This window comes from Lupinus angustifolius, unplaced genomic scaffold, assembly GCF_001865875.1.
Source record: "Lupinus angustifolius cultivar Tanjil unplaced genomic scaffold, LupAngTanjil_v1.0 Scaffold_276_23, whole genome shotgun sequence".
Taxonomy (NCBI): domain Eukaryota; kingdom Viridiplantae; phylum Streptophyta; class Magnoliopsida; order Fabales; family Fabaceae; genus Lupinus; species Lupinus angustifolius.
The window spans coordinates 1-24741 of record NW_017727525.1 but is presented as its reverse complement, the minus strand read 5'-3'; the positions used below and the strand labels follow the sequence as shown (position 1 = coordinate 24741).

Below are 24741 nucleotides of genomic sequence, written 5' to 3'. Positions count from 1 at the left end.
CTACTTGTACGTATTCCAACCTATAAAATTTCGCAATGGGATAATGAATTAAATCAACAGCCTTAGCACAAGAAATCGATAAATGGGAGTTATAAGGGTGGTTTGATGGTAGGGTGTAGGAAGTTGAGGGTGGAGTCTCACCATAACAAAATACTAACTTATTAACAACTAACATACTAACAATTGCCGATAAAAAAAAAAAAAGTAGCAAGGTCTTTGTGAGTGTAGCTAACTGCTTTGTCACCATCTACTACTTGTCCACTCCCTTTGAGAATCCTGCACATACAAATTAATACTTCCACTATCACTTATAAACAAAATCCTTTGTAAGACTTTCACTATGTTGATTATTAAAAAATCTAATTTACATTGATATTATGTACCTCATCGTGTAATTGTGATTAGTTAGCATCACTGAAATCGATCATGTTTAACAAAATAAGAGACTAAGAGCCCATTTTTGTTTAGGATTCTCAGAAAAAGTGATTCACTGTGAAAAGGCAAAAACATTCTTGCCAGAATCGCTTTCGCGAGAAGTTGCCTAAAAGCTAAATTTTAGTTTCCCCCCTCAAATAAACGTTTTAGTTAACTCCAACCAAACAAATATAATTCTCATTAGCGATTCTTTAAATAAAAATATATATTTTTAGGAAAAAACCTAAACGGAAGGGCCCCAATGAAATTGAAGGTTTTCTAGGAAACAAGAATTTACAATTTCTTGAGTGTTATAATGACCAATCTGCTCTTACCATCTGGTTGTTAACAATCCATCAACTCCTACTGGACCCCGAGCATGAATCCTACTTGTACGTATTCCAACCTATAAAATTTCGCAATGGGATAATGAATTAAATCAACAGCCTTAGCACAAGAAATCGATAAATAAATGCAAACAATATCATACCTCTGCGCCTAGTCTAAATCGTGCCCCATCACTAAACCTTGTACTAGCATTATGAAAGACAGCAGCACTGGCAAACATAGAAAACATCATTTACATAACTGCCGCTGTATATTGTACTTAGGTCTTGGAAAGCAGTTAGTTGTTTAAGAAAAAGGACTGTGTAGCGTTTCGTAATATATAACTTAGACAGATACAACTAAGTTACATAAAATAATGAAAATGTTGCAAAGTCAATAATATGATTAGAAAAACAAGATATAAAGACATGTTACATTAAACATTACCTGTCAATTTGGCATAGAAAGACATCGGCTACCTCTTGATCTTGTGTGACGACGGAATCAGTATGCCCACTGCAAAAAGAGGAAGCAATGTGACACATTTTCATCTAAAAGCCCAATACACTTCCATAGATGTTATGTTATTCAAAATGGGGCAGAGGGGAGATGAATGGAAGGAATATATTTTTCAACATATTTCTTCTCAACAAATAAAGAGTGACATGCCTTCCATAAAGATTTATATGATCAATGGCTGCATGCAAATCATCCACAATTTCAACAATGCAAGCCAACAAACTGTACTCGTGATGAAGTGAATGTGCTTGTGGAATGTTTAACAGAGAACTTGCCTTTGGTCCTCCATATAATGTAACGCCTACATAAATTTCACATCAGCTAACCATTTCAAAACCTTAAAAGAGATACTTAACAGTCAGAATAACAGTTTATTTAACTTCAAGAAACCATTCTACATCTTAGAAAAGATGCCAATCTAATGGTTCTATTTCTAGGAGTAACTGTTTGCCACAGCCCACAAGTCATACCTTCTGTCCGTAGGTTAACAATAATATCATTAAGCCAACCTTTGTCTACTAGGTCCTTGTGAACAAGAAGTGTTTCCTAAAAGTTGAAAGTTGAGTAGCATGTTAAACATGGTAGTTAGCTGGCATAACAAGCATACACTGTTATCCGGTAAAACATAGAAATTACCATTGCATTGCAGCCTGCTGGATAATCAATTTTTGCATCCAGTACAATCCGCCTCGCCATCTCCGTATTGGCAAATTTATCAACATAAACATGACAAATTCCATCTGGTTTGGCCATAAAATGACTTTAATATGATAATCACTGTAAAAATCTTGTAACAAAAGGATTTACCATGATATAGCATTGCTTATAATAAGCAGAAAGGTCTTACCAGCATGACCCAGAACAGGAATTTTGGTGGAACTCTTGATCTGAGAGACAAGTTTGTTGCTGCCTCTTGGAATCACCAGATCAATTACATCATCCAGCTGAAAGATGATAGTAGGCAATTTCCAGCTTTAGCTAAAAGAGCCAATCTTCAAATTGAACAAGTTTATAAATCAGGAATTAATCTCTATTGCTGTGTTCACCTAGATGTCACAAGTCCAATAAATTTTCCACCAACTGTATCTGGTATGGCTTCAGTAGTTACCTACAAGTTCAGAGATGATAAATTACCCAAAAATGGTTATCAGAGATTGCGAAACCAATTGCGAAACCAATTTTATTTTTTAAAATGAAAATTGACATTTAATTTGAAACCGAACTTTGTGCAAAATAGCATTTGATCACTTAGCCTCCTTGCCTCCTTTCAAGAGAAGTCCATTCCCACTTCGGATTACTAAGGAAGCTATCTGTTCAGATGATATGAAGCCATTGGCTCAGAAGGTAGATAAATAGTAAAAATATACACACTTTTGAAACCTAAGTAAGTCCATATGATGTATAAAGCAATCAGGAGGGAGAGATGGTTAGAATAGTTAACCAGGTTCTTAGAGAAGGTGAGAAAGGAAAAAAGAATATGATAATGTTAAATTTACCTGTACTAGTGCATCAGGGCGAGACTCAAAAACAATTAAGAGAACTCCTAGAGGAGACGATGTTTTCTCTAAAATAAGCCCATCTGCAAGCTAAATAAGGGTATCTGTCAGAACTCTGCAAGACTATAGATCAATAATTATCATTAAAAATTCAGTACAATCAAGAATCCAAGAAAAACTTGTTCAAAACATGATAAACCACATACTTTTTGACCTAGCAACAATTACAAACATACTATGGTGTACTGCCTTTGCCTTGAATAAAATTTAAATAACAGTATAACACATGTCATTTTCTTATCTATTAGTAAGATGTGAAACTAGAATCTCTACTAAATACAATAAGTAGAAGGGAAATTAATTATACTTAGACAGTCACCTCATCTACTGCTGTTTTAAAACTACCATGACTAATAATATATTGCCAGAATACACTTTTTCATTACCTCGGTTCGTTTTAACACTCGACCAATTAGATCTTCTATGTTTGCAATAGTTCGTATGTTGTGGGCAAGGCTTGCAATCTGCCAATTTTTCATAGTAATCATCAGATATTTTTCATTGTTAAAATGTAAATAAATTCTTCTTCATGTTGTCTTGCCTTTCCAGGCTTCAGACCCAGCCTAGCAACCAAGGATTTTTCATATCCTTCTTGTTGTGCAGCAACAACATCAGCTTCATTTTCAATCCTGATTTCTTTTTCATGTGCTTCTAGGGCATCAGCTATTTTTAGCAAAACTTGTTTCCTCTCTTCTGAAGATAAGGCATGTGAAGTGATAAGACTCAAGATTAGAATGTTGAACTAGGATTGGTTTAGGGTTATATCCATGATATATCACACAGTTTGTAAGTTTAAAATATAAAAGAGACCTGAAGCCGTCTGGAACAGTTCCTGGCTGCAACTGCCATCTCACGTGCATCCACCTCTTTTACTGGGGCCCACTTATATGCATCTTTATGGAAGAGGGTTCCAATACGTTGTCCTTGAATTACTTTAGTGATATTTTCAGCCGCATAACCACTGAATAAAATCAAGAGAAATGTTCAGGAGCGAGGAAAAACCAATTTGCAAAGATGAGAATCAGATAGAGCATAGTAGGTAGCATACAAAATGGAATTATGTTCTTGGAATTGAAATTTCTGTCTAATATATTAACATTGGAAGAGGGGAGAAAGCTAATTAATTGATATTCAGTATTAAGTTTTAATCTTTCTCAGTAACATAGTATAATAGCACACCTAGTTATAATAACAGGAATGCCAGCTTCAGATGCATGAATAGAAGCTTTTACTTTGGCAGTCATTCCACCTCTTCCCACCCTAGACTTATCTCCAAAAGTAATTTCACTTTGATGCTTTTCCTTAATGTACGTATGAATAAGCCTTGATTGTGGGTCACTTGGAGGGCCACTATAAAGACCATCTACATCACTCAACAAAACAAGAAGATCAGCTTTTAACTCCAAGGCCAATAAAGCTGATAAACTGTCATTATCCCAGAAGAATCCTGCAGAAAATGAGTTGATTACACTTTAAGCACTTAAATGGTTAGAAATGGACATAATTAGTAATCAGTCCAGGAAGCACGCTCCGAACTCAACCTTCAAGCTAAAAAGACAGTCAATGCTCAAACAAAATTCAAAGGGAGAATCTTGATCACCAACTCCAACAAAAAAGGGGCTCAATACACGAGGCTCCCACTTAGTGAGGTCTGAGAAGGGTAGATATACGCAGCTTTAGCCCCACAAGCAGAGTGACTGTTTCCACGATTTGAACTCGTGACGTCATGCTAAATATGCCAAGTTTAATATAAAAGTTTGACCAAAAGCTGGAAATATTTCACAGGTAAAGAAAGTTCTTATTGAAGGCTAGACAAGGAATCATTTTCAGTTAAATAGGCTGTATTAGGCTTATAGAGAAAATACTAAATAAGTTTTCACCACATACTGATCAATCTAAACAAAACTTAGCTGTAAAATCAATATCTATCTGACACATAAAGTTTAAAAAATTACGATTATAATAATTGTAGGTTCTATTTCTTGAAAAAGCCAGATCATATCAAATACAAAGTACAAATTAAATTACTTGCAATATCAGCTCCAGGATTAAGTTCAGCTTTGTTAACAAATCAAATAAGTAGAATAACAAACCTCATATGGAGCTTTCCTAGTACTGACTGCATCGTTCTCATTGAATACAGGTGTTAGGAACTGGTTTTAGAGATAGAAGAAGATAGATTTAGGTAGAAAGAAAGAGATTCAAGATCAGAGTGATCTTGAATGTTTCTGAATTTTATTGAAAGAATGAAGAATTGCAATGGAGTTTACACCAATTGTGATTTGGAATTCCCTTCTAGGTGATAACTGATTTCCGAATCAGTTATAACCACTCTCTCTTACTTTTCTAAAAAAACTCCCTTCTAGTTACATCATAGTTTCTATTTATAGAAACTCCCTCCCCTAACTAACTCTTAACCGAAAACAGAATACAAAGGAAAACAGAAAACTATCATTCCTTTCTTTTATTTCTTCTTACATACACATGCTTAATAGGAGGCTTATTCCTATTCCTATCAATACCCCCCTAAAAGACCCACCTTGTCCTCAAGGGGAAAAGAGAGAAACTTCTCTTGCAACAAAGCAGCTTCTTCCCAAGAGTTGTTGCAAGGTGTTAGATTTGCCCACTTGACTAAAACTTCAACCTGCCCCTGCTGATTTTCCTTCCAATCCACAATATCTTCTGGTTCAACTTCCAGTTCATACTATTCATTCAGCAATGGAGGAAGTGGTTGAGGTTATTGACTTGGTTTGAGAGCCTTTTTGAGAAAAGATACATGGAAAACTGGATGTATTCTTGCTTAACTAGGGAGATCTAGTTTGTATGTCACTTCTCCAATCTTGCTCAGCACCTTATAGGGTCCATAGTACTTAGCAGCCAACTTGGCAAAAGTCTTAAAGCCAAAGACTTGAGTTTATAAGGTTGTATTTTTAAGTAAACCCAATCTCCCTCCCCAAATACCACTTGCCTTCTGTGTTTGTCAGCATGCTTTTTCATCTGGTCTTGGGCCTTAGTGAGGTTATGCTTGAGTTCTCCCAGTATGAGGTCTCTCTACTGCATTAACTGATTAACATTTGCTACTTTAGATGGAAACTCCCCTGCCTTGATCAACATAGGAGGATCTCTTCCATATAGAGCTTTAAAAGGAGTCATACCAGTGGAGCTATGATAAGTAGAATTATACCAAAACGCAGCCCAAGATAACCATTTTGTCCACTGTTTGGGCCTAGGCCCTACAAAACATCTCAAGTATCCTTCCAAGCACCTGTTAACAACTTCTGTTTGCCCATCAGTTTGAGGGTGATAAGATGTGCTAAGCTTCAAATTAGTGCCAGCCAGCCTAAACAATTCTCTCCAAAAACTGCTCACAAAGATAGGATCCCTATCAGAGACTATGGAAGAAGGGAACCCATACAACTTTACTACCTTATTCATAAAAACCAGAGCTACCTCCTTGGCAGTAAAAGGGCGACCTAGGGCATAGAAGTGAGCATACTTGGTAAATCTGTCAACTACTATCAAGATGGTATCCCTTCCTTGAACTCTAGGTAGGCCCCCAATGAAATCCAAAGAAACATCCATCCAAACCTGTGAGGGTAGGGGTAAGGGTTGCAACAAGCCTCCAGGGGTTAGGGTAGAATGTTTATTCCTTTGGCATACATCACACCATTCCACATAGTCTTTGATATCCTTCTTCATACCAATCCAAAACACACAACTAGCTATTCTTTTATAGGTCCTGAAAAAACTAGAGTGACCTCCCATAGGGGTTTCATGACATTCTTTTAGAATTAAAGAGAGTCTGTTGGAACTTTTTGAAATAACCAATCTGCCTCTGTTCAGCAATAATCCTCCCTTGAACTCAAACCTTGTATGAGACCCTGGTGCAATGATCAAGTCTTGTATTACCCGTTTCCATTTGGGGTCTTGGCTCACCTCTTGAGTCCAGTCATCTACCTCAGCCACAGAAACCAGAGAAATAGCTGCATACATTCCCTTCCTAGAGAGACCATCAACAGTAGTGTTATCCCTTCCTGGTTTATATTGGATTTCAAAGTCCATACCTATGAACTTGACTGCCCATTTAAATTGCTCCTCTGTAAATAGTCTCTGATCAGTGAGGAATTTCAGACTCCTCTGATCAGCTTTCACTACAAAATGTCTCTCAAGTAGGTAATGCCTCCATCTTTGCACAACCTGAACTAAAGCCATCAGTTCCCTCTCATAAACAGATTTTTGTTGAGATCTCAGTGACAACCCTTTACTTCAAAAAGCTAGAGGCCTCCCTTCTTGCATTAAGACAGCTCCCAACCCCTGACTAGAGGCATCTGTCTCCACCACAATTTTTTTTTGAAGAAATCAGGTACTGCCAAAAGGGGAAGATTCTGCATTGCAATCTTCAAAGTCTCAAAGGCTTTGGTGGTTTGTTCAGTCCATTTGTAGCTGTCCTTTCTCAGTAAATCAGTGAGAGGTTTGGCTATCTTGCCATATTTCTGTACAAATCTTCTGTAATATCCAGTTAGTCCTAGAAAACCCCTTAATGTCCTTAAGCATAGGCCAAGAGCTCATAGCTTCAATCTTGGTTGCATCTGCTTCCACCCCCTTGCCTGAGATTATATGGCCTCTAAGTATTCCAACTTCTCCTGGGCAAATGTATACTTCTTCTTGTTTGCTTTGGGAGAGTGGGTTTGCATCACTTCCAACACTAACTGTAAATGCTCAATATGGGTTGGAATGTCTCTGCTGTACACTAAGATGTCATAAAAAAAGACTAAAACAAATCTCCTCAGGAAGGGCTTTAAAATCTCATTCATCAAGGCTTGAAAAGTGGAGGGGGCATTTATAAGGCCAAAAGGCATTACCATAAACTCATAGTGTTCTTCATGTGTCCTGAAAGCAGTTTTTTCTATGTCTTCTTCTCTCATTCTGATCTGGTGGTAGCCTAATTTCAGATCTAGCTTAGAAAACACACTAGCGCCTCCTAACTCATCCAATAACTCCTCTATAATGGGAATAGGAAACTTATTGGAAATGGTTATCTTGTTAAGGGCCCTATAATCAACACAAAACCTCCGCCCTCTATCCTTCTTCCTTACTAGAATGATAGGACTTGAGTATGGACTGATACTTGGCCTTATTACTCCAGCATGCAACATCTCCAAAACCAACCTCTCAATCTCAGTTTTTTTATAATGAGGATACTTGTAAGGCCTCAAGTTGGGAATATTTGATCCCTCCTTGAGGTGGATAGCATGGTCATGCCTTCTTTTTGGAGGAAGTTCTTGAGGATCAGCAAACACTCCCTCAAACTTGCCCAATACTTCAACAACTTCTGATGGAACACTCTGGACAGATGTGGAATCAGCCTCTGTACCCCTACAATGTAGCATCAACCCCTCTCCTTCTTCTTTCAAGACTTGCATGAAGGCTCCCAAGGAAAGTTGTGTTTTGGTTAAAGCTGAATCCCCCTTGATTGTGTACTTCATTCCATTCTTCCTCAGAGTCAATTCTAGCTTGCAAAAATCTGCTTTGACTTCACCCAGGCTAGCCAACCACTCTAGGCCCAAGACCACATCTACCCCTTTTAAAGCAAATAAGTACAAGTTTTGCTTGATATCCAATCCCTGTACTACAAGTGTCAACTAGTCACACCTCCCTTTGCAATGTATTTTATGCCCATCCCCCACCTCTACCATATATTTAGGGGTTGCCTACACCTTGAGCTTCCACCTATCTACCAAATCAACAGCTATAAAGTTGTGTGATGCTCCACAATCAATCAATACCACCACCTCCTTTCCTTCTAGAAACCCAGTCACCTTCCAAGAGTAGGTAGAAGTCAACCCAACCATAGCCCAAAGTGATAACTGTAGGGAGTTAAGATTGGCCACTCTAGACTCTTCACTGCTTAACTCTTCCTCTTCTTCTTCCTCCTCAAGTAGGATCATCCTCATCTGCCTGTTTTTACACCTATGATCCCTACTAAAAGGTTCATCGCATATGAAACACAACCCTTTTTCTCTCTTCTCCCTCAACTCAGGCCCTGTAAGGTGTTTAAAGCTTCCTCCCTAGTATTGTTACTAGACCCTGCACTACTCAAGGCCACTGAATTACTACCCCCTAGTGGCTAATCACCTTTTTTATCTCCCCAATTTTTGGACTCCACTGTCACTAACTTGCTAGGAAAAGTGTTCCTAGAAAAATTAGTAGATCTAGGGTTCACCCTCTTCTGTATTATCAAGTTTTTGTCCTCTATCATAAGGGATTTTTGAATTACCTCAGACAGAGAAGGATGTTCATATAGTCTGACCTCTACTCTGATTTCTTCTTTCAGTCCATTCAGAAAAATGCCCTTCACAAAGTCTGGATCAATCTCCTTAAGTGCTCCTACGTACTTTTCAAACTCCTCTACATACCCTTCCACAGTACCCTCTTGTTTTAAAGCCAAAAGTTGCTCAAATGGATTCTGCACTATTGATGGCTAAAACTTTCTAATAACTACCACCTTAAACCCCTCCCAAGTTGCTTGAGGGTTGCGTCTACTCCACCAATGATACCAATTGAGGGTCTTCCCTTCCAATGCCACCATAGTGGCCTGCATCTTCTCTTTAAGTAAATCTTTCAGCAAGAAATATCTTTCAAGTCTCTGTGTCCCTCCGAAAGCATCATCCCCTGAGAAAATGGGAATCTCTAGCTTTCTCCACTTCTCCCTTCCTCGATTATCCCTTACTTCAGGCTCCTCTCCAAATTCACTCCCTTCATCCCGCGAATTAGGAACCCTAGCTTTTGTGGTGAGCTGAGCTAAGTTCTCCTCTAACCTCTTCATCCTTGCCTCATTCAATTCTATGCGAATGCGTTGCTCTTCCCTTTTCTTTCTCATTACTTTGCGTTCCAGAACCCAATCATCTGCATTTCTTGCCATGCCTCTCGTAGACACCATGCGCGAATTTCCTTCTCAGAAGCGTGAAATCAGGGCACCAAGATGGTGCTCTAATACCAGTGTTAGGAACTGGTTTTAGAGATAGAAGAAGATAGATTTAGGTAGAAAGAAAGAGATTCAAGATGAGTGATCTTGAATGTTTTTGAATTTTATTGAAAGAATGAAGAGTTGCAATGGAGTTTACACCAATTGTGATTTGGAATTCCCCTCTAGGTGATAACTGATTTCCAAATCAGTTATAACCACCCTCTCTTACTTTCCTAAAAAAACTCCCTTCTAGTTACATCATAGTTTCTATTTATAGAAACTCCCTCCCCTAACTAACTCTTAACCGAAAACAGAATACAAAGAAAAATAGAAAACTATCGTTTCTTTCTTTTATTTCTTCTTACATACATATGCTTAATAGGAGGCTTATTCCTATTCCTATCAACAAGAATAACTTTAAGTGATAACAATGAATTTACGGTTTCGCTAAGTTGCTTCCTAAAATCTTTGTCTCTAAAATCATTGTCCGTCACAAGAATCTGTGCACATGCCATATCCAGCTGCAGGATAGGTAGAGAAAAGTAAACACAAAAATATGAACGATCCTAAAATCAGGTGATAACTGAAATTGAAATGGCATTAGCACTAGTACCTGACTAAACACAGTATCATAGAGAGCCATAAGGCTGCTTTGTCCAACAACAGCACATGCCTTGCCATCAAGTTCAACTTGTGGCTTCTGAAGGTCGGCAAAGCTGTAACAACGGTTCATAAAAAACCGAAGTAGATATATATTATCCCATTAAAAAAATTAAAAAGAATAAATGTCTCATCGTTAGCTGCTGTTATTAATTTCCTGTATTTGAGCCTTTGGCGACCAAGGCCAACAGCACCAGATGACACCAAAATAATCTCATACCCGAGAGAGTTGAGTTCCTTAATCTGACATCATTAGTTTCACAATGAAATCATGGAACATGACATTCAAAATCCCATTTTTATTTCTTAAAAGAAGACAAAATAAAACTAAAGAAATGCACATTTAAAACAACTCCATTATTTATAGAATTATACTTGACACCTTACGGTCTGTTTGATTTGCGAAAATATTTTTTTCCAACAATTACCAATAACTATAATACTAACCTGGTATATTCATTTTATTACCGTTAATTATGAAAATGACCTCATGTTTTCATTCCATTTTTCTTTTCTTGCATCAACTTGAAAACACAAGGTATTTTCATATTTAACTAGAAATATAATAACGTGAATATAAGTATATATAATAGTAGAAAAAGAAAATAGGAAACATTTCTGCAAACCATAGTTCACATATATTCAGCACCTTATAATGGTGGTCAACTCAGTACCACGTAACTAAATAACAAAAACAAATTTTCGTAATTAGAAGATAGTGTTAAGATAAGTCCGGGAATATAGCCTAGTCAATGCTTATAAGGGCCCTCATTCTCTGAGTTAGTTTTTGGTTTGAATTAGGTCTAGTCATTCTAATATGATATCAGAGTTGAACCCTCTCCGGATGGGCCACTCGCAAATGTCCAGTCATTCAAACTTCACGGAAGATTAGGAGGGAAGCTCACAGAGTGCTCCTAATTTTCCAACGGATAACCTTCCATCCTGGCGGGTGACGACAGCAGTGCCAACCTTAAAAACAGACTCAATATTAATAAAACTTCATCACATATTGGGATTTCAATGCATAACGGAAACAAGAAAATGAGAGAATTTCAAGAGAATGAAGTGAGAGAGAAGGAACCTTGATGATGATACGTTTGACATCTTTGAGAAAAGCACGAGAAGGATCGAGTTTATCCATTTTGAAACTTAGTGTGGCATTGTCAGATAAAACACAATGAAGCTTCACAAAGAGACAGAGAGAGTCCAACCAGAGCAATGCAGACAATAACTGTGGCCTAAATTAAGTTTACTTTTTACTGTCAACTAGTGTGTACAGACACTTCTGCTTTCAATTTTTATATATTTCATTTTTTCTTTTTTGAATTAAAATGTATTTGTTGTGTTCGTATATTTTATATTATATTTTTTTGTGTTTATAATAATGTTTAATTTAAGATGATATGTGGTTAATTAATGTTTTGGTGATAGTTGCTTAGGATTATATAGTTTTTTTTTATAAAAAATAAATAATATTAAGGACAATATAGGAAATGAAAATTACTCCATGAGGAAAGTTATTTCAAGTTTTGGCTTTATATATAGTATAGATATTGGAAATAATTTTCAGTAACTGAATAAATTTTTATCATTGAATTTGTTCCTTGTAAAATTGAAAAAATAAAAATTGGTTCCCTAAAAATACCAAAGATATGAATTTTTTAATGAACGAGACGCTAGTTTAGTAGTGTAAAGTCTGGATCTCAAGGTTGAGGGTAATTCTTGTGAACGGTAGTTGTTAGGAGGAACAAACACAAACTCAAAATGATCAATTTCTTACAAATAAAGGTGGAGAAATATCCTTAATAGTATCAATCATCTTTTTTAATATTTTTTTAACATACTCACATTCTTAATATTACACCGATTAATATGAGATAATTAATATGTACTCTAGAAGTTATCTGATTGATTAACTTGTTTGTGTAGTATGTGAACAGAAGAAAAAACACACATGTTTCACTTATTTTAAAAATTCAAGTAAGATGGTTTTAGGAGCTTTACACCAATCTTCATAGATATTTTGATAAATTAATATTTGTTATTATTTCTTTCCTAATACTAAAGTCAAACAACATATTAAAATATCAGTAGTTATTTATGTTCAAATTATTAAAATGAGAATAATAGTTTTGATCATATTTTCCATATAATATACATTTTTATTTAAAATAAATCATGTCTTTATCAATTATTAAAAAATCATGTTTTTTTCTGTTGAGATTAAAAATCATGTCTTTAAAAAGAATACAGATGATGGTTCAAAAGAGTTCAACATAGTACATAACAAAAAACATCCATGAACAAGGTATATCAGAGTTGACAAATAAAAAAGTTCATACAAAGCAATGAGCCAGAAAAAAAAAGTTCTTCTAGAACTCAGTCATTCAGAAATAATGGTGGATCAAGAAACAATTTAAGAGGTGAAGTCATAGGTGGTAGGGTTCAAGGAATGAATGAGTTGTATTTTATTTTGAAACTCTTATTGCTCTCCTTAAGACTTCGGGTCATCAAGTAATGGGCAACCATGTATTCATTCTTTAAAAATAAAAAAGTATTTTTTACTATATATCTTTTTAATGAGAATATATTAATACATTGATCATGCAATTTATTATCACATACCTCATCCCTCAAATCTCATTTCCGAAAAAAAATAATTCCAATAAACTCATGCATTAATATGTGATATTTGATTCAAGAATTTAAATGAAATGGAGGACGATGCAAATGTAACACTCGAAATGTTGTGGATCCTTAGGTGAAGTTATCTAATGACACATGACTTATTTTTAATTTCTCAAACACTAAAGAGATATCTCTAGTCACTCTTTAAGCATAGGCATCTTGAAAGGAATTTTTTTTATTACTAGCCAACTATGAATGGCCATAGGAGAGTAGTTTTTCAATTGTTTTCCATCACCATTCAATTATTGAAAAATGAATATACTCTTTCATCCTATACGTACATCGTTCTCCTATTTGACATTCTCCTATTTGACTCGGAGGATAAAAAATCCAAAGCAAACAAAAAATATTCCTCAATCGAAGTGTGAAAGAAGGAAAAATATAAAAAAGGGTCTATCGAGAATCCTTAATAAATATCCCACACAAAAATTAGGACAAATAAAATACATAGTACTATTAGGTATCAGTGGCGGAATACACCTAGAAGGGGGGTTGAATAGGTGTGGCGGAGCTCAAGTTCCACTTTATGGTTTTTACACACTTGCAAAACTACATCCAGTCCTCTCCTCTGATTTGGGAGATTTTCCTTCTTCACTATGGAACACAATGTACGTTACATACATGCTTCCAAATACAAAACTTGAATGCTCCCTTCTTGGAACCCAAAGAACTTCGTCACCCTTGGTTTGACCTTTCCCAAAACCGCCTCCCAAGAAAACCTTTCTTATGCGATTCGGCCCCATCCAAGGTATCACTCTTTATCCCAAGACCTCCAAGTCTTTGTGTGAAGAACACCTTACCTAACCGCAGCTAGGATTTTCCCAATCCNAATACAAAGCTTTGAGTTATGAATGAGTACTTAATACTCGGATATTACAATAAGAATCAAAGCCTAAAACCTAAGCAAGAACTCACAAGACGTCCTAGTCTAATATGAATGTTCATGCATGAGGTTTATGAAAATATGCAATCATAAAAGAACTATCTCTTTTTCTTTTCAAGAAACACAAGAATGATGCAAGAAAGCTTTTGAAAGAATCATGCAATATGAATATGAAAACTAAATCCTTAGCATGGTCTAATCTTTCTTCTAATTCAACACTCTCCAATAGATTCTAAAAATGATGATTTATATCTTTTCTCTATGTGTTTCTCTCTCTTTTTTCTTCATAGCCGTTTATGCAATTAGCCAATATTTATACAAAACAGATTTTGGCTCTTAAAAACGGTTTTTCAGTTATGCTATTGAAACAGCAGAAAAACATACATGTTAATCGATTAAGTCATGGGGTTAATCGATTAACCAATTTATTTTTAATACATGATTAAATGGTAAACTACTTATATGTTATATGCTCATGCAATACATGATTTCCAAAATATAATACCTTTAATGCATAAAATCAATGTATATAAATGCATGGACTTATTTATCATATATTTCTAGATGATGTCTCATTTTAATGGATTGAAAGTCTTGTGAGACTCACACCTAGGTTTACCTAACCTAGACTCAATATCTATGGCAAGAATCTTAGACTTCTAAAAAGATAATAAAGAATAATAACATAAGTTTAATAAGACACCACTTGAGCCCTCGACATGTTGATTGTTGAGCCATCTTCAAGCTTTAACTAATTCCTTGTCTTCATCAAAACATAGGAAACCGTTGCTAATGCAATCCTTGACGCTTTGCACTCTCAAGTACATGATCATCAAAAGAAATATTCAAATAGTTTCGAGAAAGAATTCATCCTTGATCTTAGGCCTTCACTCATTCCGTCATAAAAAGAATCATAAAATCATCTTAATTAATGAATATAATGTTCAAAAAGTATTGAAGATGAGAAAAAGAAGTATGGAGAAGGATGGGTATGATAAACACTTTCAGGCCAAGTTACAAGCATAAAAGTCCTTTTGATTTGCTAAAGGTACTCATCAAGGCAAGAAATACTCACTCCATTAAATTTCATAAAATTCGAATAAGTATATCTCATCTTTAATGCATAGGGTTAGAATTCATTCTCTCATTATCATCACCATATCTTGAGTAAAAAAATCTAAGTTCGTATGATTATTATTTTGGTATTTCTTTTTCAAAGAGTTATGTTTGGAGTAAAGAGCATGAAAATGGGAAATAGAGCAAAAGGAATGTTGGAAGCCATCTCAACTTGGGACAGTTTATTGGTTTTATCCTGTTTCTCATAAGGAAATGACCAAGAAACACATAAGTGGAGCAATATTGAAGTTTTTGATCATGGATCAATAAAATCTCTCAAACAAGGAGGGACAATATCTTATATTATCACCTTCAAAAAACATTTTACAACAGAAGTTTCAAAGATGACCTACACTCAGATGCATATAAGATTGTCACACTTGAGAGTGTTCATAACAAAAAAAAAACAAAGCAAAAGAAAGAGTATTAGGTCGAAAACCCGCAAGGGTGACCGAAGAAAAGGAGAGTGATGCTAAATCGAAAACCTACAAAAGCGACTTAGTTTCACAATAAAATGAGAGAATTTCTAATAAATCCCTAAATCAAGTATTCCGAGTAAAAGTTAATGAAACTAAATGAACATCTTAAAGGTGAAAAATTGCCACTACTCGTCCTTAGCACCAAGACAAATTTTTGAAGTTTGAATCACAAGCTTTATTTTGAAGGATTTTATTTGAGAAAAGCACGAGAAGAATCAAGTTTATCCATTTTGAAACTTAGTCCAACATCATTAGATAAAACACAATGAAGCTTCACAAAGAGATAGATAGAGTCTAACCATAGTAGTGCAGACAATAACGGTTGCCTAAGTTAAGCTTACTCTTCACTGTCTATATGGGAAACAACATTGAGTAAATATTCATTTTAATCAATGAAAAAAGTCATGTATGAATTTGTTCCTTGTTAAATTGAAAATTTTAAAATGGTACCCTAAAAATATCAAAGGTAGATTAAATTCATCTTTTTTGATATTTTTAATATAGATTGTTTTGACTCACAATCTTGATCTTTGGGTATTGATTGAGAGCTTTAATTTTTCAGGGACCAAATTAGTATATTTAAAAATGAGTATTGAATAATGTTATTATATTCTCTAAACAAGCTTATTTTATAATATTATTATAAATTCAGAATTATGGGATCATTACTAGTTAATATATATTTTAAAAGTTATCTAGAGTTGTTTCTCTAGTATGTATGTGAATAGAAGAAAAAAACATATTTTCTCACATATTTTAAATATTCAAGTAAGATAGTTTTATGAGCTTTAATATTTTGTGATCAATCCAAAAAAGTCTTACACTAATATTCAAAGATATTTTGATAAATTAAGATTTGTTATTATTTCTCTCTTAATACTAAAGTAGAAAAACATACCAAAATATCAATAGTTATTTATGTTCAAAATATTAGTGAGAATATATAGTTTTTATCATATTTTCCATATAATATACATATTTATTTAAAATAAATAATATTTTTTTGTTTGAATCATTCTCCACCAAAGCCAATCTTACTCAAGTATGTTAGTTCAGGTGGATGAGAGATATCTCTCTATCAATTATTAAAAGGCAAGAACTAATATGCGAACTAGATATAAGTTTGATTCCAAATGAAATAGTTCGTAGTTATTGGATGAAAAAAATTGGTTAATGGCTACCTGTTGCTGACCGTTAGAAAGTCATGGTGGCATAGCAAGACGTCAATATAGAAGTTGGGTTTCTACAGTGTAACGTCTGGTCAACATGATGCCGGGATGGGCAAGAAGGACTTCTGTGGAGAAGTCGGTTTGGTGGAAGGAGACACCAGGTCGTTGTTTTTCACGTAGACGACATCTATGGAGAATTCGTATTAAGGGTAGTTGGTTTGAGCCAAACCAACTTTAGTATGTATATTTAGCTGCACTCCTCCCATCTTTCCCAACCGTAGAAGTTTGTGTTATTCGCCAAATGAACTACTGCTTCATGGTATTATTTGCTGAATGAGTATTTAGAATTTGTGAACGTGTGCTGTGAATGTTAGTTTTTATTCTTGTTTGTTTATTACTGTTATGAAATAAATACAATAATGAAAATTGTTTTTGTGAGATATGATTGTGAATAAAAATTTCGTTTTATTCTCTGTTTATTGTATTGTTAAGTATTTTTATGATAATTATATTGATTAGTTTCGTATTTGTTCTTTGTTTACATTACTAGATGGAAGGAAAACTTAACAACAACAATGAAAACTATGGTGATGAGATATTAGTTTTGAGAAAATATTTTATTTTTTGTTGATATTTTTATATTTGTCTTGTAAGTAATATATTTTAGTGATTTTAGACTATAGAAGAATTTGATGATAGTGATGCTGAAAATATGAATGAAACAAATGATTTAGATTTTGAAGAAATTTATTTTGGGTTGTTAAACGAATATGATGGGAAGAAGTTAATGTTTTTGAACAATGATATTGCATATGAATTTTATAAGATGTATGGTATGAAGAAATGATTCGGTATAAGAAAATGTCATATCCGCCAAGACAAAGTTGGTGAAATTTTATGGCGATCATTTTCTTTTGGTGATAGAGAAGGATTTAGTGAGAAAAAAGATGATGTGGTTCGGAAGAGAGCTCCCATAAAAGACACAAGATGCAGTTATTTAGCAAGAATGAAGATTCACGTTGACAAGAAAAAATGAGGTTGATATGTCAGTTACTTTTCCGATTAACATAGCCATGAACTCCTTGGTGAACATTATGGTGGGATGGTAGCCTCTAACCAAAGAATGACAGAGACTGATGTTGCTCAGATGAACACCATGAGAGAGCTGGACATTGGAATAGGAAAAATATTTGCGTCATTTGGTGGTCAATGTGGTGGTTATCGCGACATTGAGTTTTCAAAGAAAGACATATACAATCAAATTCGAAAGCAAAGAAAGATCGGAAATGGCGATGCAGAAGCATCCTTACAATACTTGAAGGATCAATCGAAATAAGATTGTATAATATATTGGAGGCATATAGTAGATCAAGAAGGTAAGTTGTAACAATTGTTATGAGCTGATGGATGTAGCATTTTTGACTACTCAATTTTCAGAGATGTTCTTGCATTTGATGCAACTTACAATCGAAATAAATATAAACTTTTAGTCGTCGTATTTTCTGGTGTAAATCATCACAATCAGACAACAATATTTCATTAATTATTCGGTTAGACCAACATATTTTTTATATTATCATTTACATGTAAAGTTTTTAGCTAATTTCGTTAACTACACGATATTTTTAGCTGATTTCTGCAATTACTCAATAATTTATTGATGAAAAAAATATATTTAATTCATTTATATAATTTTATAACTAACTACTATTATTAATGTAAACAAATATAGTAAACTAATAACGATGACAATGACGTTTTAGTAAATTAGTAATCATTGGTGCCGAATCACTAGGTTCCATCCCACGGGCAAACATTTTCAATTATTTTCACATCATTTTCATCAAAACACATTTATATCTAAATAAATGATAAGCTAATTTTAATAAAAAATAGTTTGACGCATTTGGTAAATAGAAGACATTTACGTCCTACCCCATCATTTTATACATTTTTCATAAATTTTATACATTTTTCAAAAATATTGATGAATATCTCTATAATCATATATATTATTACTATAATAAATATATATTTCTTATTATATTTTGTAATAACCTTTATTGTTTTTACAGGACTCAACTAGAGATCAGATGAAATTGAGACATGTCAATTTCATTGGAGAAGAACCATTACTAGAAGATCTATTAAAAATCAGTGGTTTTTCTCAAACATCTTATCTCCAATCTTACAACATAGATCCATCTTTAATTACGACTCTGGTTAAAAAATGGAGGCCTGAGACTCACACCTTTCATTTTCCATGTGATGAATGCACCATTACTTGTTTCACTCCAACTAGGAGTTAGTGTTAATGACCTACCAATAGCGGGACCCACTTTTTTTGATTGGATGAACTATGTATTGACCTTTTGGGAAATGTTCCAATTGAAGGAATATTTATGCGAAGGTATGAGTTAAAATTAACTTTGTTAATTCAAAAGTTTAGCCAACTGCCATCTCAATCTACATAACTACAACTACAACTATAACTACAACAATATTGTAGGGAACACATCCTCTAGATTATTAGAGAAGTGTTGATACCCGATAAATCTAATAGTCAAGTACATTTAATGTACTTACCTTTGCTTCAGGACCTAACAAGAGTTAACTGATATAGTTGGGGTTCAGCTTGTTTAGCTAATTTGTACAGAGAGTTGTGTACAACAACAAAACCAAATGCGAGGGCCATGTGCGGCTGTTTGCTACCTTTATAATCTTGAGCGTGGTATCGCTTAACTTTCACTGCACCTACAATGAATATTATACCAACTTATCCATTTGATTAAAAGTAATATATATTTCTACCTAAACAAAAATTTTATTTACAAGTATTTTATTTCTTTTTCCATGATAATTAATATAAATTTTATATAGGTGGGGTCTCGGAAACTGTAGCTTTACAGGAATTCCACGTGAGGATTTGGCAGGATATAGGTCACACATAGATCAAATGGACGTCAACGAAGTAACATATTTTAAACTCTTACCATTATAAATTGATACAATATTTTTATTTCATAACAATATGCTTAATTCATTTTTTGTAGTCTAAATGGCTCCAATATCACGCTTATAACAACAATCTCCCATGTCATGTCCAAAAAGATAAGAAGGTGTGGAATTCACTCACAACTTTGATTTTTTTCTCAATCATGGAATGGCAGCAAACAGATCGAGTCAGACTACAATTTGGTTTGGTTAAAGAAATTCCATACTCACCACAGAATATTGATGCCCTGCATAGAATTGACAAACGCGAAAATCAAGACACAAATTGGGTCGTCAAACATGCAGAGTGTATTTATCATTGGAGTCATTATAAGTATCTAGTCTTGTAAGGACCTCCAATCCAATCTCTGTTCGACACACAACAATATATGAATTGATATTTAACCAATTCAGGATCATTCTTATATGCTGAATTACTACTTCAAGACCGACGTCGAATAAATTACCAACAAAATCAACCACACCCCTACACCTCCCACACCTCAAACTCCAATGAACCAACCTATGATGTCACAAAAAGTTATATCAGAACATCTGATGTATCAACTGTCAATGTCTAGCTCTTACAATATTCAACCAGGAAGAATGTCTTTTCAATATTAACTGTCACACCACCATCACACTGATGATATCATGCCTCATCATTACTCTTTCTCTATAGAGGATTGTGACTTCATGAATAACTTTATGGGTACACCTCAACCAACAAATGTTTTGAATAATATGAGGTTTACCTACAATCAAGATGATGGTACTAGACCATGTTCTTTCCTAATTGATGATAATATGTTCCCTACCAAAGAGACAAATACAGTTGAAGATCATACTAGAGTTGAAGACCAAACTAGAAATGAATATCAAGTAAGGTCATAACGTCATAGGCAACCACGTAGGTGTGGAACAAGAGGACATTTACAGAATTGATAAATTTATTATTATTGTAACTTAATTCAAAATGAATTTAATTTTTATTATAATCTTGCAATTACAATTTTTTTTATATCCCACATTATAAAGTGCCTCCAACCATTAAAAAAACATGTCCATTAAATCAATTATATTATTATTACAAAAAAATTAAATTTTAAAAAAACTAACCAACTTTCAAAAAAGGCCACAAATCAATAAATAAAATTAGGCTCAACAAATAATTTTTGTTGCGGCCCATTTCCATCATCCCCGTCCAGAAGTCGGTTTTGTCCAACTATACTTCATGATGTTCAGAAGTCATCTCCGCATAGTAAGACTTCACCTACTTTAGAAGTTGATTCTTGCCAAACCGACTTCTGTGCATGTTGAAGTTGTCTTCTACCAACCCAACTTCTGTGTGGAACAAGTTGACGATCGATGTTTTGACGATACAAATTAAAAGAGCTTTTCATCTAATAGCTACAAAACTAGTTCACTTTGAAGCAAACTAAATGTCAGTTCGCAGGTTAGCTTTCACCTTATTAAAAAGTCATGTTTATTTTGTAAAGATTAAAAACCATGCTTTTAAAAAGAATACATGTGATAGTTAAAAACAATGTTCAACATATTGCATAATAAGAAACATTCTTATTGAATGAGCAAGGAAAAAAGTAACAATCTTCTAAAACTCGTCAATAAAAAATAATAGTAGATCAAGAAACAACCCAAGAGATCAAGTTATAGTTGGTAGGGCTCAAGAAATGAACGAGTGATATCATCTTTTGAAACTCTTACATTTTTCCTCAACGCTTCATGTCATTAAGCAATGGGCACCCATGTATTCATTGTTTAAAAATAAATAAAAAATTCCACTACATATTTTTTAAAGAATAAAATATCTTCTCATGTTACGAGATAAGTTATCTCATCTAGTCATTAAAATTATCACATATGTACTGTTTTTTTATTTTTTAGAAATATTTGTGTAGAAAAAATTAAATATGATACTTGTCATTATTTTAGTGGTTGTAGGAGATAACTTATCTTTTGATATGAGAGAATATTTTATTGTCATCTTTTCAATGAGCATATATTAATGCATTGATCATGCAATTTATCATCTCATACTTCATTCTTCAAATCATGTTTCCCAAAAAAATCCAAATAAAATAAACTCATGCATTATTATGTGATATTTGATTCAAGAATTTAAATGAAAAGGAGGACAATACAAATATAAGACTCTAAAAGTTGTGGATCCTTATGTAAATTTTTCTAATAACCTGAGGCTTATTTGTAATTATTAAAAACTAAGAAGATATTCCTAACCACCCTTTAATTCTAAGCATCTTGAACGAAGATTTTTTTTATTACATGTCAAATAACAATAGCCTTTGGAGGATAATTTTTCAATTGTTTTCCTTAACATTAAATTATTAAAAAATGAATAAATTGTTTCACACCATACATACATCATTCTCCTATCCAACCCTAAGGATAAAAAGTCCAAAGCAAACAAAAAAATATTCCTCGATCGAAGTGTGAAAGAAGAAAACAAAAAAGTATTAAAAAAGTATGTTGAGAATCCTCAATAAATATCTTAGACAAAAGTTAGGGCTAATAAAATATAGTGTATATGGTCGTCAAAAGAACTATTCAAATCCTATCGGGAAATATTTCATCCTTGATCTTAGGCATACACTCATTTTGTCATTAAAAGAATCATAAAACCATCTTCATTAATGAATGTTTTATTCGGAAACTGTTAAAAATAAGAAAAAGAAGTATGGACAAATGTGGGCAGGAGAAACACTTTCAGGTCAAGTTATAAGCTTAAAAGTCTTTGCTGAGGATTTGATTTGCTCAAGTTAGTCACTAGGATAGAGAAACACTTGTTGGGAATTCCTTATGATTGGTGAAATACCAATCCTAGGATCTTGAATCTCATGATTCTCACACACATATATAAAACAAAGGGTGCAGTGTCATACCTGAATCCATGTTCCTGGATGTGCTCCTTTGATCTACATTTCTAAAGGAGGTTCTGTGGTATGATGGTCTTCCTCAACCAAATCCTTAATTCCTTTTGGGACCTTCGTTTTCTCTCTGATGGGGAGAGGTGAAAACTATTTGCGATTTGGTATGTTGGGGACCATAACCTTTCTTATGCGTTAACTTATAGGGTTCTCATTATCCCTTATGGGTTAACCTGATGGGTATCCACCCATATCCGATACCAGATTTTAGAAATCTAAAGGGTGCCAATAATTAGATCACTTATAATGTAACCCCAGAAATAAATAGCTGATATCATTGTATCAAATATATGATGCCCACCTTAATTAGAAATTATAAATTTCTATCAATCTCCCACTTGGGCTTCATATCTTCCTGAAACAATTATATCACAGGTTCTTTAGGCGCACATCCGTATGCTATTTACATTTAGACTTCTCCTTAATACAATCTGACTTATCTCATATATCAACTATGGAATCACCATGGTCTTCATCACATTCAAACGTGACTCAACCATGATGATCACCATACTAATATATTAAATGACATAGATCAAATATGGATGACTGACATGGAAATTTCATGCAATGTGATCTTAAACATGTCTATTTCCATCCGGTCCTTCTTTATTCTTTAGTGAGATCAATCCAAAGTCCTTAATTGCAACACAATAGTTATAATACACAAGTCCAAAATAGAACAATAAACCATCAACTTTATTATGCATAAGAACTGTATATAATATCCAAAGCAAAACATAAAACATATAGACTCCCACTGAACTAGGATACCCTAAGGAACAACACCCATATGAGCAACATGCTCATGAAAGACTTTAGGTACCAAACCCTTAGTCAGTGGATCAGCTAACATAAAATTTGTCTCTATATGTTCTATAAAAACTTGTCCATTTTGAACACTTTCTTTAATAACCAGAAACTTTATGTCAATGAATTTTGACTTTGTAGAACTCCTATTGTTGTTGGAGTAAAGAACCATGGACTTGTTGTCACAATAAATCCTCAATGGTCTTTCAATACCATCGACCACACATAAGCCAGTGACAAAATTCCGCAACCATATGCCATGGTCTGATGTTTCAAAACAAGCAATGAACTTCGCAACCATAGTTGAAGGAGCTATAAGCGTTTGTTTCGCAGACTTCCAAGAGATAGCACCTCCAGCCAATACAAACACATATCCAGAGGTGGAGTGTCTACTGTCTACACATCCATAAAAATCGGAGTCAGGGTATCCAAAGATCTCTAAATTCTCATACCTATAATAAGTGAGCATATACTCCTTTGTTCTCTTCAAGTAACACATAACACGTTTGACTGCCTTCCAATGATGCATTCCAGGATTACTCAAATATATGCCCAAAACTCCCACAACAAATGTTATGTCGGGAAGTGTGCAAACTTGAGCATACATTAGACTTCCTACTGCAGATGCATAAGGAATCTTTTGCATCTCGTATCTTTCAAGGTCATTATTGAAGCAATGTTCGAGACTAAACTTGTCTCCCTTAGCTATAGGGGTATCCCCTGGTTTACTGTCTTTCATGCCAAATCTATCCAGGACTTTATCTATATAGATTTCTTGTGATAACCTTAGGATACCTTGAGAGTGATCTCTCAGTATCCGAATACCTAATACAAAAGAAGCTTCCCCAAGATCTTTCATTACGAAATTCTTCGTTAGAAATCTGTTGGTCTCATGTAATAGTCCCATATCACTACTAGCAAGCCGTATATCATCGACATATAATACCAGGAAGATAAATTTACTCCCATTGAACCTATGGTATACATAATCTTCAACTTTATTTGCCTCAAAACCATACTAGGTAATAACTTGATGAAATTTGTGATTCCATTGACGAGAAGCTTGTTTAAGCCCATAGATGAATTTCTTAAATTTGCATACCATAGACTTTGAGACAACTGACACAAAGTTTTCTGGTTGCACCATATAGATCATTTCCTTAATGTCACCATTAAGAAATACAGTCTTAACA

The 24741-nt window shown here is 34.1% G+C and overlaps 1 pseudogene; it reads right to left on the bottom strand.

The window, feature by feature from the left end:
- Window positions 1-26: 26 nt before the first annotated feature.
- On the bottom strand, window positions 27-11691 carry LOC109340875 (annotated as a pseudogene).
- Window positions 11692-24741: the final 13050 nt, after the last annotated feature.